The sequence below is a fragment of the Hevea brasiliensis genome, chromosome 7 (assembly GCF_030052815.1).
Source record: "Hevea brasiliensis isolate MT/VB/25A 57/8 chromosome 7, ASM3005281v1, whole genome shotgun sequence".
In the NCBI taxonomy this organism is placed as follows: domain Eukaryota; kingdom Viridiplantae; phylum Streptophyta; class Magnoliopsida; order Malpighiales; family Euphorbiaceae; genus Hevea; species Hevea brasiliensis.
In genome coordinates, this window is record NC_079499.1 from 69,933,910 (window position 1) to 69,953,832 (window position 19,923).

The following is a 19,923-nucleotide window of genomic DNA, read 5'->3' on the forward strand; positions in this document are numbered from 1 at the left end:
CCAAGTAACCTATGACAGGCTGACTAAACTAGATAATGGGTCATTGGCACTGGACACAGCGGTGCCTCGGGCCGTCATACCATGGGACACGGAACGTCAATCACATATGCAGTTAGTATGGCTAAAAAGTCATGATAACATATAATCGGGCATAAAAGCCATGAGTGCGAATATAAAGTCATGAGTGCGGGCATAAAGCCACGAATACAGGGCATAAAGCCTTACGCAGTACTGCTAAAACAATAAACTATTAGCATGCCAATCTATCCAATCTGACACACGTGTCTAGGCAATATATGGGCACATAGTACCATTAAATGTTAATATATATTATGTTTTATGACTTCATTATTTCATGATAAATTCCATAATTCATACATTCATTGGATCGCAATTTATATCAATTATCCTTATATCCCATTGTATTCAAAGTATATTTCCTTTCTCTAATAAAGAGAATTACTATCTCATTTGTACATTAATATAATTCATTTATATAGTTCACTATTTATCAATCTCACTATCTATTTATCACTTACAATTTCTTATCTAATTTAATACATCAATTTACATGTACCTAGATTCAAGCAAATTTCATTTATATGTACCTAGATTCAAACATATTTATTTGTATTCATAAAAAGAATCTAAGTCTCAAATATTATTTTTACATTATTTACACCTTTAATATTTCATTTATAGTAATTTATAAATCACATTTCAAATTATATTAATAATGTCTCATAATTTAGGTATACATTAAATCCTTTAAGTGGGGTACCATTGACCCCATTAGCAACTTAAGTTTTTAATAGTTACTATTCACTTGACCATTTCCCTTCAAAGGTTAACTTTTTAATTCATAATATGTATACAAATATTTGATACATATTTATACTAAATTTTAGGTTCTAAGTTTGTTGGCATTGATTGCCATTGCAAATTAAAGCCTTCTAGAAGTATTTTCAAAAATTCAGTTTTTGTGTCCTATGTTTAATGTTCCATTGGTCTAAGCTACAGTGAGAATCTAGCAAACTTTTCTTCATCAAAGTTGTTCCTTTATGTGTATTCGTTAATTTTCTTTTTGAATCACTCTATTTGGAGTTTTGTAGCTCAAGGTATGATCAATTTATCATAACTGGCCGGATTGGTCCTTACCTAGATTTTTAGGGCAAATTTGGTTCTGTTAAATTTGGTGTCCAAAATTGAACTAGCAATTTGAATTGGTTCGTTTTAGAATTTGAGTTTGGGTTCTGCATAAAAGTTGTTCTAAATTGTCTAATCTTTCAATTGATATAAAATTCAGATCATTTGGATATTTCTACATTGAGTTATGGCTAAATGAACAAACACTGTTCATTTAGTCACTTTTCCAGGGCAGTATGTGTGTTACCCGGATTAGATTAATTTTTAGGGCAACTTAAGTTGGTTTTCTAGGCATGGTTTCTTCACGAAAAATGTGGCTTAAGGTCTTAAATTTCATCTCTAATTGGCCTCACACTAATTGGAGCTATCTAGCTTTACTTATATTCATTTAAACACACTGGACTCATAGGTCCAGAAATCCTTGCACATGAACAACACTCCCAATACCACCTTCCCACACTACTACCATCCACAATTCACATTCCATACACTTCAATTAGTCCATAATTGGTCTCAACATCAACAATTTATCCACATATCATTAAATTCCTAATTTTTATATCAAACCCTATCTCCAATTCAAGATTTACACAACACATGTCACGTTAGGCATACTAATCAATTTCTAATTGATTTCAACTCATCCAACACCATTTCTAAAGCATTCAAATCCATCAAAACAATCAAAACTACTTACCCCATAAGGCTGCTGAAATTCATGGTATCCATACACATGGATTTTATTTCAATTCTTTGCAATTCCTAACTCAATTTATGCTCTTAATAATGAATCAAAAGAGAGAAAAGGGATAACTAGCACTAACCTCACTTGTGTCCAACTTGCCCTTGCCTAAACTTCAATTTCCTTTCACTTCTTGGCTGCCACTATCTTCCTCAAGGTATGGGATCAATTTTTATTAAAGTGATCTAGGGTTTTTACGGTGAGAAAGGGTGGGAATTCAAGCTTGGAAGCTTGAAAAATGGAAGAATGGCTAGTTGAGGAAGACAATGATCAGAATTGGTTTTCTCATTTTACTCATTTTTATCTCTTTTAATAGGGTTTTTAAGTATGTGTCACAATGTGATTGGGTGAAGAGTTTTTAATGACATCATAGTGATGTCATAAGTCCATTTTAATTTATTTTATTTTCTTTTCTTTTTTACTCATTTTTAATTTAATTTTTAGCAATATATATTCATATTTTAGTTATATAAATTATTTATTTAATTGGACAAGTTGGCCAAAAATCATCTCTGAAGACGAAATGACCAAAATGCCCTTCGTTTGGCTTAACAGACTAAAATTGTCTGTACCGATTTAAAAATTTTTCTAAGCATTTTCTTGGCATTCTAGTGCCATCGAAACCTCAAAGACTCTTTTCTGGAGTGGCAAAAATTATTTCACTAAATTTCCCTCGGGTTTAGGGCTACTAGCTGTGAAGACAGCAACTTCCTGTTAGGGTCACCCATCACTAGGGCACCGGCTCATTTAACTTTTTTGTATTTTATTGCTAAAATTTTTCCTTAATTTTTCTTATCATCATTTGACTTATTTATGACTCCTCACTCTAGTTTACATATAGTTCTAGATATTCCGACAGTCCGGATCGACATTAATCACCGGAACCATCGAATGCACGGACTAGCTAAAGTGAGGTGTTACAATTCTTTCCCTCTAACGAAAATTTTGTCCTCGAAATTTACCGGGTGTAGGTATCTGAGATAATTCCTTTACTTTTTTATTGTTCCCTCAGTCTACTCCTTTTATATATATGGTATTATTTAGTCTTTTCAAATCTATCATTATACACTTAGGCATATCATAAAGGAAGGATACTTTACCTCAAATTCACATTTGGGGCATCTTGCTTCTCTCTGGCTTGGGTGACATTTGCAAGTGGTGTTACTGTTGTACCTGGTCCTTCCACGAGCTCTGCCTGGGTCTTGGTAAATTCCTCTTAGGACAATCTTTCAGACGATGGTCCATGGCCTCACATCTCTAATAGGCTCCAGTCAATCCCCTACATTCACCTTTATGCCACTTGTTACAATGGCCACATTTTCTTACTAGTCCTGGTACACTCACTACTAGTATCTCTGGTTTACCTCTTCTGGGTATTGGCCTGGGTCTAGGTCTCCTACTTTGATCAGATGCTTGATGTCACACCCTACCCCTCCGTAAGGCATAACATGATCCCATAGTATACCTAATGAATTACCAACTTAATCTATTGATAACCCATTAAAACACTTCAAGGGATTTTAAAACTTTTCTTACTTCTTTTTACAGTGGTGAGCACTATTGATAGGTGTTAAAAATTCTTTTAAAATTTGAAGTATTAATAATTTCTGTAAAAATTTTGGTAGAGTGCCATCTGTATTTTGAATAAAACAGTTCTTCAAAAACCTGTAAAAAAGCACTTCAAATATATAATTCCTCAATCCCAAAATCCAATAATTTTGTTCAACATAATAAATTTCTCAACATTATCAACTCAGTTTAACAATCAATTTTTCAGTGTTTCAAAAGCTGAGATAAGATAAATATATGACAATATTTTTACAAGCCAAAATAATTTACAATTTTAGTTTACAACTGCTCAAGACCAAGTACAATATATACATACAGTGCAATTACATTACAACAAAAACTACAAAATATGGTATACTCAATATACCCAGTGAAATCTCAAAATGTGGTACAAGCAGACTACTCTGCTGCTCTGTCCGTCTGTCTACCTGCGACAGTAATGAAAAAGCTATAGCTGAGTAAAATTTACTCAGTGGTGCACAATAACAATTTAAAATGTGGTATATAAAACTTTTATTGACAATTTACAATCGAAACAATTCACAATTTTTCAAAGTTCATATAACACAAATTTGATCAAACAATTGAATAACACAGTGTTGCCAATCAATAACACAATTTGATCAAATAACTGAATAACACAGTTTTGCCAATCAATAACATAATTTAGGCCACGACACAAATTTTTTTCGAACTGTAACACCCTAGGCAAATCCCACATCGACAAAACACGGGAGAGATGCTGGGTTTATAAGTTGGTGGTTCGTAACCCCTAGTGACGCGTTTTAAAACCGTGAGGGCTTCGGCCCAGAGCGGACAATATCACTAGTGGGCCGGGCCATTGCTCCGCGTGCAACCTTGAACGATGGTGGGTCAAACCTCAGCGAGGACGCTGAGTCCCATAAGGGGGGTGGATTGTAACACCCTAGGCAAATCCCACATCGACAAAACACGGGAGAGATGCTGGGTTTATAAGTTGGTGGTTCGTAACCCCTAGTGATGCGTTTTAAAACCGTGAGGGCTTCGGCTCAGAGCGGACAATATCACTAGTGGGCCGGGCCATTACATTTGTAAAAATTTGGACCATTTCTCGATTTGTGCGTGTCATCCTTGCGCAGGGGCCATGCTAATCTTCTCTGTATCGTTCCAATTTTATCGGATGTCCCCGAAGAGATATGTAATGGCCCGGCCCACTAGTGATATTGTCCGCTCTGGGCTGAAGCCCTCACGGTTTTAAAACGCGTCGCAATGGGTTAGGAACCTCCATCTTATGAACCCAGCATCTCTCCCGTGTTTTGTCAATGTGGGATTTGCCTAGGGTGTTACAATCCACCCCCCTTATGGGACTCAGCGTCCTCGCTGAGGTTTGCCCCACCATCGTTCAAGGTTGCACGCGGAGCAGCTCTGATACCACAAATGTAATGGCCCGGCCCACTAGTGATATTGTCCGCTCTAGGCTGAAGCCCTCACGGTTTTAAAACGCGTCACAATGGGTTAGGAACCTCCATCTTATGAACCCAGCATCTCTCCCGTGTTTTGTCGATGTGGGATTTGCCTAGGGTGTTACACGAACATGCTGTGTGTACATCACGACAAGGCACACTCACCCCAATAATCAAAATCAATGAGGGAGGAAGCTAGCTAGATAATGAGAACTCATTCACACTCACCTCAAACTAACAAGTCAAAGAGGGGGGAATATAATCACACTCACCTCATAAATGTAGGAGGAAAATAGTCACACTCACCCCATAAATGGAGGAGGAAAATAGTAATATTGTCATGCCAAGTGTGAATCAAAACAATTCCAAATCACAATATTTAAATATTTCATACAAACCACAAAATCATATTTTATCTCAAAATTTCCATTTGCAAAGTAGGCAACACAATAATTTTCAAATAAGATTCCCAAAGCCAAAACAATCAAATATTATTCATAACTCATTTCTCCAAATAAATTTTCTAGTAAAAACAGTGAATATAAAAAGTATTATGCACAGACACAATTTAAAACTATAATGTTCAATTAAATTTTTAAGTAGAAAATGAGAAATCAAAATTATTGTGCACAAACCTTGTTTGAGTCGCCTCTAGGCCTTGACATAGTGTTCCTTATGCTTCTCAATATCCTTTTCAACTGAAACACACAATTGAAAGTGTTTCAATACTCAATGATTTTGTTTCTAACAATAAAATCCAATATTTAAATTTTCTTGGCACTATTCCCTTCAATTCATTTCATTAGTCAACCTATAATGTTGACCCTTGATGCACTCTAAGTGAGTCAATTCTAATGTTACCAATATGTCACATTTTATAGCCCTTTAGTGTTGGTATATGTTACTAATTTCATTTCCAAGTGTATTGCATTTTATTGCAATTTACTGGATTTCGGTGTACTATTTTGACCTAGCCGGACGACCTAGTTCCCTCTGTTTTTGGGTTTTGGTCCAAACTACAAACTTGTAGGTCTATGTCTTATTGCACGCGGGGCAAAGTTTCAGGTCATTCTGAGTTGTGTAGTCGAAGTTATGGTCAATTTACCAATGCTGGACAGAATGCACCAAAATGGTAACTTTAGGTCATTTTGAGGTCACTTTTGGTTCGGCCAGTTTTGATACCTGAACTTGTGCAAGCTATTTGGCTTGGTTCTGGCCATTTCTGGGCTTTAGTGTTTTCATAAGAATTGTAGCTCTATGTCTAAGCTATCCATGGTAAAAATTTTAGGTCAATTGGACCTGTTTTGAGTGAGTTATGGTCATCCTAATGACTACTGTTTATATGGTAAAAAATCTGGGTTATAAGGTTGCCATTTCGGATTTGGTCATTTTTCAAGTCACCTTCTGGGCAGAATTTTGGTAAGCTTCCTTCATGAAAGTTGGCACATTTTGTGCCTAGTTTCACCTCCAATTGGTCTCATACCAATTGGAGTCACATACTTAAGGTTCTAAGCTAAAACATACACTGCTTTGCTACAACTTCTTCATCACTTACCAATTACACATTCAATATTTACCAAGCTAACTCTTTCATGCCAATTCTGGTTTGTACCATACCATTAACACACTTAACAACACATTTTGGTTATTTTGGATAGCTTGTAACCATTCTCAATATACACATTATAACCCAGAATTTTCCAAGTCCATTTACACAATTTAACCACATGAACATACCTCATTTACATGTACAAATCCAAACTGTTATTCACATACACATGCTGCCACCATAAGCAACATAATTCAACAATATTTCATGAACTTAAATACTTCAATCTTCTTCATGAGACTGCCACAAGTTTACACATACTCATCAACTTCCATTTTCACTTTTCAAGCTTACAAATCAAACTTTACATTCATAATTCACACATACAAGAAGATTAAATTGCTAGCACTTCAAATGGACTCAACCAATGCTAATTCCCATCAATTCCCACCAACTTAATATAAGAAAAACTCAAGCAACTCACCTCCCGTGGCTGCCAAAAAAGGACAGTCCATAATTCAACCATTTCTTCAAATTTCTTCATCCAAAATACTACCCATAACCTCAACACAAGTTTTAATTAAGGAAGGGAAGAAAATAAGCACTTACCTCTTATTTGAGCTTGCTAAAACCTCACCCAAACTTCTTCTTTTTGCTGCCAATGTCTTCCTCAAGTTGAGTATGCAAGGCTTAATGAAGAAACTTAGTGTAAAAGAGGGCTAAATGTGGAGTGCATGGAGGTTTTTCAAGGTTTGGCCATGGTGGTTCTTTAATGAAGCTTTCGGCTGATTTTTTTCTCAAGGTTGAAGATGAGTATTTTGCTATCCCAAAGGCTTATAAAGGTGTCCCAAATTATGAGTTAGTGGAGCATTAACTTGGATTAAAGAATTAATTATCCAAAGTTTCCTAAATTACGATTTTACCACCATTCTTTCACTATTAATATAATGTATCACAATTTAATTTTTTTTATGATATTTTCAAAGTTTAATATCATTTATTTTTAATGGATATTTAGGTCAAAAGGCAACCCGGGGTGTCAATTGACCAAAATGCTCCTATTCGGGTTGTATTCCCAATTTTTCGGTAACACCGATTTTTGTCGTTTTCTCAATTTCTTATTTTTCTTTGTACTAATTAATTAATTTTTCTTTGATATTTCTAATGATATTTATACTTCAATAGATGTTTATTTAAGTCCTAAAAATATTTTCTAGGGTTCCCCGCCGTCCAGGGCTAGTGGGTCCACGCCTCAACTTCCCGGTGCAGTCACTCATCGCTATGGTTCTCGGCTCGTTTAACTTGGTTACATTTCATTGCTATTATTTTTTCTTTGTTTTTCTTGTATTTTCTTTTCTTGTATTTTATTATTTTATATCTCCTCACTAATATTTAAATGTAGTTCTAGGCATTCTAGCTGTGCGGACAGACACTGGTCATCGAAACAGTAGAACGCACTACCAAACATAGGGGTGTTACACCTGACTTAACTGTTCTCTTGGCCTTTTATTACTAGACTGTCCAAATTTCCTCTTTTGTTGATCACCACTCCTCTTCAGTTCCTCTTAATGAACATAGCTAATATATTTCTTTCTGAACTTTATCAGAAAGAATTCCCAAATTACGTTGGCTGGTAGCACTACCTTGGTTATGACATCCCACCACCGATATGTAGCTTCTTGTAACAATGAAACAACACACTCCAAACTCTATTCTGGTGTGCAATGGAGCTGCTGTAGGACTCTTTCAGTCCTTTCTAACCAATACTCAACAGCTAAAGAATCGTTTTCCTTTCTACCATTGAAATCTACAGCTCCATACTTTCTAATTTTTCCCAAAGGTGATTTTCGCTGAGACTATGGTGGAATAACCTTAGTCATCTGTCAAAAGAATTCAGTCATCTGCTCAAACAAGGCCTGTTGGGGTTGTACAGGCACCTCTTGAAGGAGAGGAAGCATGAAAAACATAAGTTTAGATCATTGAATTCAAAAATTTTTCATCTAGGGTCACATGCATCATGCAAGATTCATTTTTATCTATTTAATTTCAATTATAAAATAGCATATTAAAAATCTTTTAATATGTTTTTGGATCTATATTTGCCATTTAAGATTTTAGAATTAACAGATTAATTCTTTAGAACCCTAGATTAGATCAAGAATAAGTGTACTAACCTTTTTGATTCACTGCAGTGTGTTTGGCAACTTTGGGATGCGCCTAGGACACCAAATGTTGTCCCTCTAGCTTGTCCACATCAAGATCACCAATGGCAGCCCTTGAACAGCTTCTAAAGCTTTTTTAATCAATTAGAAAATCAAGTTTTGCCTTTTGAGAGATTACAGATGTAAACAGGACACTGAAAACGATTTCTAGTATTTTTAATTCAAGAGATTATTAGGAAATCTCTTTGAATTGATGAGAGATGAAGAAGATGAGAAGAAGAACACTCCAAGGGTGGCGGCACCAAGAGAATACAGCAGCTTGTGTCTTTTGTTCTTTCATCTTTACACTTATATAGCTAGGTCACCACTTAAAACCCTTGCCACATGTCACCTTCTAATTGGCTCTAGGTTTAATTGACCCAATCACATTGTGCCAAGTGTCAAACCTATATTTAATCTTGACTTTAATCATCTTATATGATTAAAAGACATATGGCAAGCTTATGTGTAGTGCCATGTGTCACCATCTCATGGTGCCACATGTCACCCTGTGAAATGACCAAAATACTCCTGTGTCTTAATTTTGAGTTCTCAACCCAAAATAATTATTTCTCTTCTTCTAATCAATTTATATCAAATATAAATTAATTAATTAATCTCTATTAATTAATTTCTCATTAATTAAATTCATATTTAAACACTTTAAATATAAATTTAACTTATATTATACATCCAATAACCTAGATTTGGTTTCAAGCCATGTTAGGGACTTTGTAATCTAATTGCAAACCAAACCTATTTAATTAATCAATTAAACTCTTTCATTAATCAATTAAATCATATTTAATTTGGTGATTACTTGTGTATATGTGTGACTTACTAGGCTCATCACTAATTGGCAATGAGACATGATATCAACTCTTAATATCATCAGAACTCTTTCTTACCATAAATGATTTCTCTAAATCATTTTATGCACCTCATAGACCATGGTTAACATCTAGCATAGTATGCCATGGCCACCCAATCAGTAATAAGGTTTACCTTAAATGAACCTAGAATCTCTCTGTTACAAAATCCTAATTTGAGCTGGAGTTATGGTTTATGTCAAACCCCATTTGCTATGAATGTTATGTTCTCTTTTAATTTTAGTTCTTGATTAAAAAGATTTTCTCATCAGAAACTATTTTCTGAATAAATCTATCTATCCCAGCCAGGAACTTGAAACATCAAGAATAATTAAATGAACATAGGATTTTATCCCTATTTACTTAAAGTAACAGATTCCATCTTGATCAACACCTATCTCCATATATAACTAGTAGGAGCCAACACATGCCCATATACACATACACAGTAAAAGTATGAAAGTAGTATCAAACTCAAACTACCTATATACAAGATAACTATGCTATCTTAGGTCTAAAGATTATATGCACTGATATGATTCATGATAATACATTGACATGAGTAAACTCCATGTGCTTGTCATAAATGTCACTGGTTCGGCCTACTTATCATGTATAAGTGCCTATCATGATTGTTATATGGCATGAGACTCACCATTCCATCTTATTTATATCTCATATAAATAACTTGGGAACAAACATGATTATAATCTTTCTAGATAAGTCATGTCCTTATTGTGAAGTATCCTCGATTGTGAACCAATTTATGATACTTTGTGCTAGAAATACTATCACTCATATTCTTAACAACTTAAGAGTAATATTTCTAACAAAATATCAATGGACCTTTTTTATTACACATAAATATATTATATAAACAGAAAAGTGAAAATACCTTTTATTAATAAAAATATGTACAAGATACATACTAAATTATATGCTCTAGGGCATACTACTAACAATCTCCCACTAGCACTAGAGCCATTCATTACAATATCTTATAGCCATCTTCTCAAGATATCAGTCTAGCTGAGTTTGTGACATAGGCTTAGTGAATGGATCAGCTGGATTTTAAGCTGATGCTATTTTCTACATGGCTACATCACCTCCCCCAACTATTTCTCTGATAATGTGGTAGCGCCTTTCTATGTGTTTGGATTTCTGGTGAGACCGAGGTTCCTTAGCCTGTATGACTGCTCCATTGTTGTCACAGTGAAGTGGAACTGCTGACTCAATGGAAGGAATTACTGCAAGTTTTGTCACGAACTTCTTTATCCAAACAGCTTTCTTTGCAGCATCTGATGCAGCAATATACTCAGCCTTGGTAGTGGAATCTGTAGTCGTGCTCTGTTTGGAACTCTTCCAACTGACTGCACCTCCATTACAAATGAACACATACCCAGAGGTAGACTTTCTATCATCGATATCTGATTGGAAATCAGAATCAGTATAACCATCCAATTGCAAGTCTCCACCTCCACAAATCAAGAATAAATCCTTAGTTCTTCTCAAGTACTGAAGGATATTCTTGACAACTATCCAGTGTTCCAAACCTGGATTGGATTGATACCTGCTAGTTAAACTAACAGGATATGCGATATCTAGCCTAGTACACAACATTGCATGCATCAAACTTCCAATAGCCGAAGCATATGGAATCCTGGCCATTTTATCTCTTTCTTCAGGTGTCTTTGGAGACATCTCTTTAGAAAGGTGGATACCATGTCTCACTGGTAACAATCCTCTATTGGAATCAAGCATGTTAAACTCTTTAACACCTTTTCCAAGTATAGACTTTGGGATAAACCTATTATTTTTTTCGCTCTATCTCTATAGATGCGAATCCCAAAATATAGGTTGCCTCCCCTAAATCTTTCATGGAGAATGTATTTGACAACCATACCTTTACAGTTGTCAACATACCTGTGTCATTACCCATCAATAAAATGTCATCCACATATAGGACAAGGAAAGTGACAGCACTATCACTAACCTTCTTATATACACATGGCTCATCCTCATTTTTGATAAAACCAAATGACTTAATGGCTTTATCAAAATGGATGTTCCAACTCCTCGAAGCTTGTTTCAACTCATAAATGGATCGCTTTAGCTTGCATACCTTGGAACCATCTTGGGATTCAAAACCTCTAGATTGTTCCATGAAATTTTTTTTTCAATGTATCCATTGAGAAAAGCTGTTTTGACATCCATCTGCCAAATCTCATAATTATAGTATGCAGCTATTGCTAATAGAATCCTAATTGATTTAAGCATGGTAACAGGCGAGAAAGTCTCCTCATAGTCAATTCCTTGCCTTTGGCGAAACCCTTTCGCTACTAGCCTCGCCTTATAGGTCTCTACCTTTCCATCAGAACCAATTTTCTTCTTGAAAACCCATTTGTTCCCTATAGGCATAATACCTTTAGGTGGGTCAACAAGAATCCAAACTTGATTCTTATACATGGAATCAATCTCGGATTTCATAGCATCAATCCATTTTGAAGAGTCTATATCTAATATAGCTTCTTCATAGGTATGTGGATCATATCCATGTTCTACTTCTTCATGAGTAGAGAACTCTTGTTCTTCTTTATGAAGGAAACCATATTTCACTGTTGGGTGAGATACCCTGGTTGTTCTATGAGGAACAGCTGTAGATGTTTCATCAATAGGTGTAGGTTGACTAGATGGATATATATCCATCTAATCTGTTGGTTGGTCAGAATTCTCCAATTCCAACTCTATTTGCCTTCCTTTGCCTCCTTCTTGAACAAACTGTTATTTAAGAAATGTGGCATCTCTACTTATCACAACCTTTTGTGATGTAGGCAAATAAAAATAATATCCAAAACTATCTTTTGGATATCTAATAAATCGATCCTTTTCTGATCTGGTTTTCAATTTATCAGTGTTCAACTTTTTGGTATAAGCTGGACAACCCCAAATCTTAACATGCTTAAGACTTGGTTTTCTTCCATGCCATATCTCATAGGGCGTGGAAGATACTGATTTAGATGGAATCCTGTTCAAAATATACAAAGCTGATTCTAATGCAAATCCCCAAAAGGAGATTGTCATATCAGTATAGCTCATCATACTACGTACCATATCCAATAGGTACGATTTCTCCTTTCAGATACACCATTCAGCTATGGTGTTCCTGAAGGAGTCAGCTGGGAAACAATGCCGTGCTCTCTGAAGTATTCATCACATTCAGTACTCAAGTATTCACCTCCACGATCTGATCGAAGAGCTTTAATACTTTTTCCTGTTTGTTTTTCTACTTCAGATTTAAATTCTTTGTTTCAAAGGATTCATATTTGTATTTCATCAAATACAAATACCCAAACCTTGATTTATCATCAGTAAAGGTAATAAAATAATGAAAACCACCTCTAGCCATTTCTTTAAATGGACCACATACATCACTATGTATTAGCTCCAAAATATTTTCAACTCTTAGCCTTTGTCCAACAAAGGGTAATCTAGTCATTTCACCCTGAAGGCAGGATTCACAGGTTGGAGTAGATTCAGAACCCAATGAGGATAGAATTCCCATTTTCTCCAGTTTTGCAATCCTATCTTCTACAACATGACCTATCCTTAAGTGCCAAATATATTTTGAACTTGAGTTGATTTTCACCATGGCAATGCATTCATTTAGATCACTTACATTCATTTTGTGTTTGTCATTATTATCCAAATAATAAAGACCATCATTCATATAACCCGAACCAACATATTTATTTCCAAAATAAATATTGCAAACAGCATCTGTGAACTGAAATTCATAGCCATTTCTAGTCAAACTAGATATAAAAATGATGTTCTTAAAAGCATCAGGTACATATAAAATATTATCCAAACACAAAACATGTCCAGACATGTTAAAAGATTTAGATCCTATGGCTAAAGCTTCAAAAAGTTGAGTCATCGCCAAACCGGAGTCTAACATCTTGAGAACGCAAGCAGCTACTATTTGCTAGTTCCTGCATATCATAAGAAATGTGAGAACTGACACTAGTATCTAAAACCCAAGCTGTAGATGAACTACGAGTACCATCAGAATCTAAATAACAAGATATGGACATACCTTCTGAAGGTGTATCCAAGCAAGATACTCTAGGCAGTTCCTTTTACAGTGCCCATCCTTCTGGCTGTGGAAACACTTTCCTTTATTCCTTCAGAGAAGCAAGGCATGTCACCCTCGGTGCCATCTCATGTACTACCAGTAGAAGAGATTGAGGTGAATCCAGACCTCACATATGAGGAAGAACCCATAGAAATTCTGGCATATGAGGTGAAGTAGCTACGGAATAAGCAAATACCGTTGGTAAAAGTGCTGTGGAACCATCATTCATGCCAGGAGGCTACTTGGGAACGAAAGGAGGATATGAGGAGACAGCACCCACAGCTGTTTAGAGACTGATTACCAGGTAAAAATTTCGAGATGAAATTTATTTTAAGGGGGGGAGAATTGTAACACCTCTATTTGCATAACCTGATATATTTTACTATTCCGGTGATCAGTGTTGGTTTGGACAATTAAGAGGATTAGAACCACATCTAAGACACCTACATTAGCCCTGAACACAAATAATTAGTAATTGCCAAATCGTTAAGTATAAATAAGAAAAACAGGACACAAAAAGTTAAATGAGCCGAGAGTCACAGCAATGGTTGACCTTCTCAAGAATAACTGTAAGGTCAGTCTAAACTCAAATTTTGAACTGTAAAATGTGACACCACGGTCTTTAGGACCATTGTGAACATAGTGGAAAAGAGAAAATCACAAAAAAGAATTGTTAAGCAGGTCAAATAATAAGGTCAGGGATCCGGAAGAAATATTGAATTACTTGCAAACCGGATTGAACCGGCAAGGGGCAGTTTGGTCAATTCACCCCTAGAGCTGACTCCTGACCTAATTTTCCAATAAAATCAGAGAAAAGAAAATTTCAGGATCAAGAATTAAATTAAAGAAGTAAAAGGAAAAGAAATGAAAAATCCAAAAATCAAAGGTTATGACATCATGCATGATATAAGCATGATCTCATTAAAACTATAATTTTAACTTATGAAAATATAAGGATAATTACACATTAATAAAGATAAAACTTAAAAAGAAAATACACTTCTTTTTCCCATACAATCAGCCACCCATCTCTCTCTACCTTTCTCTTTCTCCTTAGTTCCACCATTGATGAACCTAAAAACTCTTACAAACCTTAAACTCTCACACTAAAATTCATAGCTCTCTCAACAAAACTTTGATAATCAAGCTTGGACAAGAGATTGGGCACAAGAAAGAGAAGAAAATTTGAAGAATTAAAAGGATAGAAAAGCTTCACACAAGGTTAGTAGTCTAAACTTGAAAATTTGTAGTTAAATGATTATGTTTTAGTTTAGTTAACTTAGATTTTAACTTAAATCCAAACAAAAATAATTGTTGAGGGACCAAATAAAAATTCATTTAGCTAGGGTTAGGGTTTGATATGAATGAGTTTGATGGTTTTGAATGGTTATTTGAGGTGAATTAGGTGTGTAGAACATGAATACACACTTTAAATTGCATTAGATTGAGCTTTGTGTGTAGCTAGGGTTTTAAGCATGTGAAAAATTGAAGAAAAATTTGAGAATTTGCCAAATGATGTTATTGACCTTATTTAAGTTGAGAAATGGTCAATTGTGACCATTTTAGGTGTGTATGAATTGTTGAAAATAAGTTTAAATTCGGATTGGTGAGGGTCAATCTGTAGGCAGCTTGACCTAGGTCCCTTTCAGGGACCAGAACTGAAAATTTACTAACCCAATTGGCGTGAGGCCAATTGGAAATGAAACTAGACACAAAATGACACATTTTTCATTTCGGAATCATGCCCAGAAAGTGACCATAACTTAGAAATAATTAGGTTAAATCCGGATTGGGCACACTGACCTATACAAAAATGACCAAATAAATAGTAGTTACGTAAATGACCATAACTTGGTCTAGGAATGTCCAAATAACCTGAATTTTTACCCGTAGAAAGCTAAGACACAGCCCTACAACTTTCATGAAGAAAAGAAACTCAAATTTTAACCATAACCTGTTTGAAAATCCACTTGCAATTAACCATAAAAATTGCCAAAATCCAGAATTTGCCTAGAATTCTGGGTAACACTAAATCTGGCCAGCCATGTTTAAATGGCTATAACTTAGGCTAAAAAACTCCAAATGGAGTGATTCAAAAAGAGAAATAAAGTTAAGACAATAAGGAACAACTTCTATGAAGAAAACTTAGCCAAATTATCACAGCAACATGACCAATGGAACTGTGCAAAACTGAACACCAAAACTTAAAATTTGAAATTTGTGCCTAAGAGACTTGAAGTTTGAGAAAACAACCAAAACTAACAAATTAGGTAACCAAAATGTAGTATGGGGTGAAATTAGAATTCCCATACCTATTAAGCATTAGAAAGTCAATAAATTGACTTGAATAGTGTCGTGAATAGTAACCCCAAAATACAAATTTCAAAGAATGTCAAATTAAGCATATTAAATTTAGATTTGAAATTATTTTTAGACTTATGATAATTTATGGTACTGAAACACTGTGAAATTGTGTGTTTTAGTGGAAAAGAATATCGAGAAAGCACCAGAAGCATCAAGTAAAGGCCAAAAGGCGACTCGTATAAGGTTTATGCACAACATAGAATTTCTGCAAATTGTTTTGAATGAATTGAGATATTAAATTGTGATTCAATTGTATTGAAACGTTTATTATGCTTTTGACTTAAATTGTTGAAAGTTTACTTGTATGTGTTTGAAATGGCAATAAATGTTTGATAAATTGTTAAGATAGTTTTGAAACCATAGTGCTATGACCATATATTTGAATGTCTCACTAGCATAACTAGTGGGAGAAATTAGTTTCGAATTTTGATTCTCTCTCTGGCTGAAGTGTTGAGGTGTGTGCTAGTAGAGGAAGAAATTGAATGAGTACCCATATATTTGAGCTACCTAGCCTTGTGATTTCTCATAAGCCTTCAGCTATTGAGATGAATATGTTTCGAATGGCATGATATAACTGTGTGTTTTTATAAAATTATTTTGAGACTTCCTAAATGAAATTGTTTGGACTAAAAGTTTATAAATCATGTTTTGCATCTAACTTTCATTTTTAGTACTGTATTTGAATAAATGTGATTTGAATTATGCATAAATATTATTTTAGTATGTTGTGCACCACTGAGTCATAGTACTCAGCGATGGCTATTATTGCTGTCGCAGATATAGAGACTAGAGGAGTAGCAGAGTGAGTTACTGAGGATCTTGAAGCCATCTATTGAGGATCTTGAAGCCACCTTTCCTGAAGTTTTGTTAGGTATATTTTATACCCTGAATGTAATGTTTATATTTGTGTATGTAACTGTATGTACATATAAAAATTAGTCATGAGCAGTTGTATGAAGTTGTAATAATATCATTTTGGATTTGCTAATGTAAAGTGGTTGATAAATGTAATTTGATTTTAATTTAATGAAAAATGAATGGAAATATTGAGTTGTGAATTATTGATTTGAATTTTGGAGTTTGAAAAATTGATGTTGAGTTTGTTATGGTAGTGATGGATTTGATGAAAAGAATTATAGGAAGTGTTTTTACAGGTTTTTAAGGAACTGTTTTTCACAAATACAGACGGCATTCTACCGAAATTTTTCTAAAATTTGCGAATAAATAAAAATGGACAAAAATTTTAACTAGTTTTTAAACTCTAATTAAATGTTTTTAATACCTGTTAGAAAATGCTCACCACTTCTAAAAAGTAAAAAAATTATTTTAAAATCCCTTATAGGGTACTTAATGAGTTATCGGTAGATGAAGTTCGGTAGTTCATTAGGTATTCTACGGGATCATGTTATGCCTTACAGAGGGGTAAGGTGTGACATATCCAATCTGACATACGTGTCTAAGCAATACATGGGCACATAGTACTATTAAATGTTAATATATATTATGTTTTATGACTTCATTATTTCATGACAAATTTTATAATTTATACATTCATTTGATCGCAATTCACATTAATTATCCTTATGTCCCATTGTACTCAAAGTATATTTCCTTTCTCCAATAATAAGAATTACTATCTCATTCGTACATTAATATAATTCATTTATATAGTTCACTATTTATCAATCTCACTATCTATTTATCACTTACAATTTCTTATCTAATTTAATACACCAATTTACATGTACCTAGATTCAAGCAAATTTCATTTATATGTACCTAGATTCAAACTTATTCATTTGTATTCATAAAAGGAACCTAAGTCTCAAATATTATTTGTACATCATTTACACCTTTAATATTTCATTCATAGTAATTTATAAATCACATTTCAAATTATATTAATAATATCTCATAATTTAGTTATACATTAAATCCTTTAAGTGGGGTACCAATGACCCCATTAGCAACTTTAGTTTTTGATAGTTACTATTCACTTGACTATTTCCCCTCAAAGGTTGACTTTTTAATTCATAATATGTACACAAATATTTGATACATATTTGTACTACATTTTAGGTTCTAAGTTTGTTGGCATTGATTGCCAATTGCAAATCAAAGCCTTCTGGAAGTTTTTCAAAAATTAGGTTATTGTATCCTATGTTTATTATTCCATTGGTCTAAGCTACAATGAGAATCTGCCAAACTTTTCTTCATCAAAGTTATTCCTTTATGTGTCGTTTTTAATTTCCATTTTGAATCACTCCATTTAGAGTTTTGTAGCTCAAGTTATGGTTAATTTACCATAACTGGCTGGATTGGTCTTTACCCAGATTTTCTGGGCAAATTTGGTTCTGCTAGATTTGGTGTCCTAAATTGGACTAGCAATTTGAATTGGTTAGGATCAGAATTTGAGTTTGGGTTCTTCATGAAAGTTGTTCTAAATTGTCTAATCTTTTCATTGATATAAAATTCAGGTCATTTTGATAATTCTACACTGAGTTATGGCCAAATGAACAAACACTATTCATTTGGTCATTTTTCCAGGGCAGTATGTGTGTTACCTGGATTAGGTCAATTTTTAGGGCAACTTAGGTTAGTTTTTCTAGGCATGGTTTCTTCACAAAAAATGTGGGTTAAGGTCTTAAATTTCATCTCCAATTGGCCTCACACAAATTGGAGTTGTCTAGCTCTACTTATATTCATTTAAACACACTGGACTCATAGGTCCAGAATTCCCTACACATGAACAACACTCCCAATACCACCTTCCCACACTACTACTATCCACAATTCACATTCCATGCACTTCAATTAGTCCATAATTGGTCTCAACATCAACAATTTATCCACATATCATTAAATTCCTAATTTTTATATAAACCCTAGCTCCAATTCAAGATTTACACAACACATATCACATTAGGCATACTAATAAATTTCTAATTGATTTCTACACGTCCAACACCATTTCTAAACCATTCTAATCCATCAAAATAGTCAAAACTACTTGCCCCATAAGGCTGCCAAAATTCATGGTATCCATACACATAGATTTTATTTCAATTCTTTGCAATTCCTAACTCAATTTATGCTGTTAATAATGAATCAAAAGAGAGAAAAGGGATAACTAGCACTAACCTCACTTGTCTCCAACTTGCCCTTGCCTAAACTTCAATTCCTTTCACTTCTTGGCTGCCACTATCTTCCTCAGGGTGTGGGATCAATTTTTATTTAAGAGATCTGGGGTTTTTATGGTGAGAAAGGGTGGGAATTTAAGCTTGGAAGTCTAAAAAATGGAAGAAGAACCCTTTCATGGTGGTTCGGCTGGTTGAGGAAGACAATAATCAGAATTGGTTTTCTCATTTTACTCATTTTTATCTCTTTCAATAGGGTTTTTAAGTATGTGTCACCGTGTAATTGGGTGGACAGTTTTTAATAACATTATAGTGATGTCATAAGTCCATTTTAATTCATTTTCTTTTCTACTCATTTTTAATTTAATTTTTAGCAATATTTATCATATTTTATGTTATATAAATTATTTACTTAACTGGACAAGTTGGCCAAAAATCATCTCTGAAGATGAAAATGACCAGAATGCCCTCCATTTGGCTTAACAGACTAAAATTATCTATACCGATTTTAAAATTTTTCTAAGCATTTTCTTGGCATTCTAGTGCCATCGAAACCTTAATGACTCTTCTCTGGAGTCCCAAAAATTATTTCACGGAATTTACCTCGAGTTTAGGGCTACTAGCTGTGAAGACAGTAACTTCCCGTTAGGGTCACCGATCACCGGGGCACCGGCTCATTTAACTTTATTGTATTCTATTTCTAAAATTTCTCCTTAATTTTTTTTTTATCATTATTTGAGTTATTTATGACTCCTCTAGGTCCAGACAT

At 34.3% G+C, this 19,923-nt stretch overlaps 1 non-coding gene across 1 annotated transcript; it reads right to left on the reverse strand.

Moving 5' to 3' along the window:
- Nucleotides 1-4,529: 4,529 nt before the first annotated feature.
- LOC131181760 (U6 spliceosomal RNA) lies at nt 4,530-4,632 on the reverse strand. The gene has a single exon (XR_009150239.1). It is a non-coding gene; the product is annotated as a U6 spliceosomal RNA (small nuclear RNA).
- Between the last annotated feature and the right edge of the window lie 15,291 nt (nt 4,633-19,923).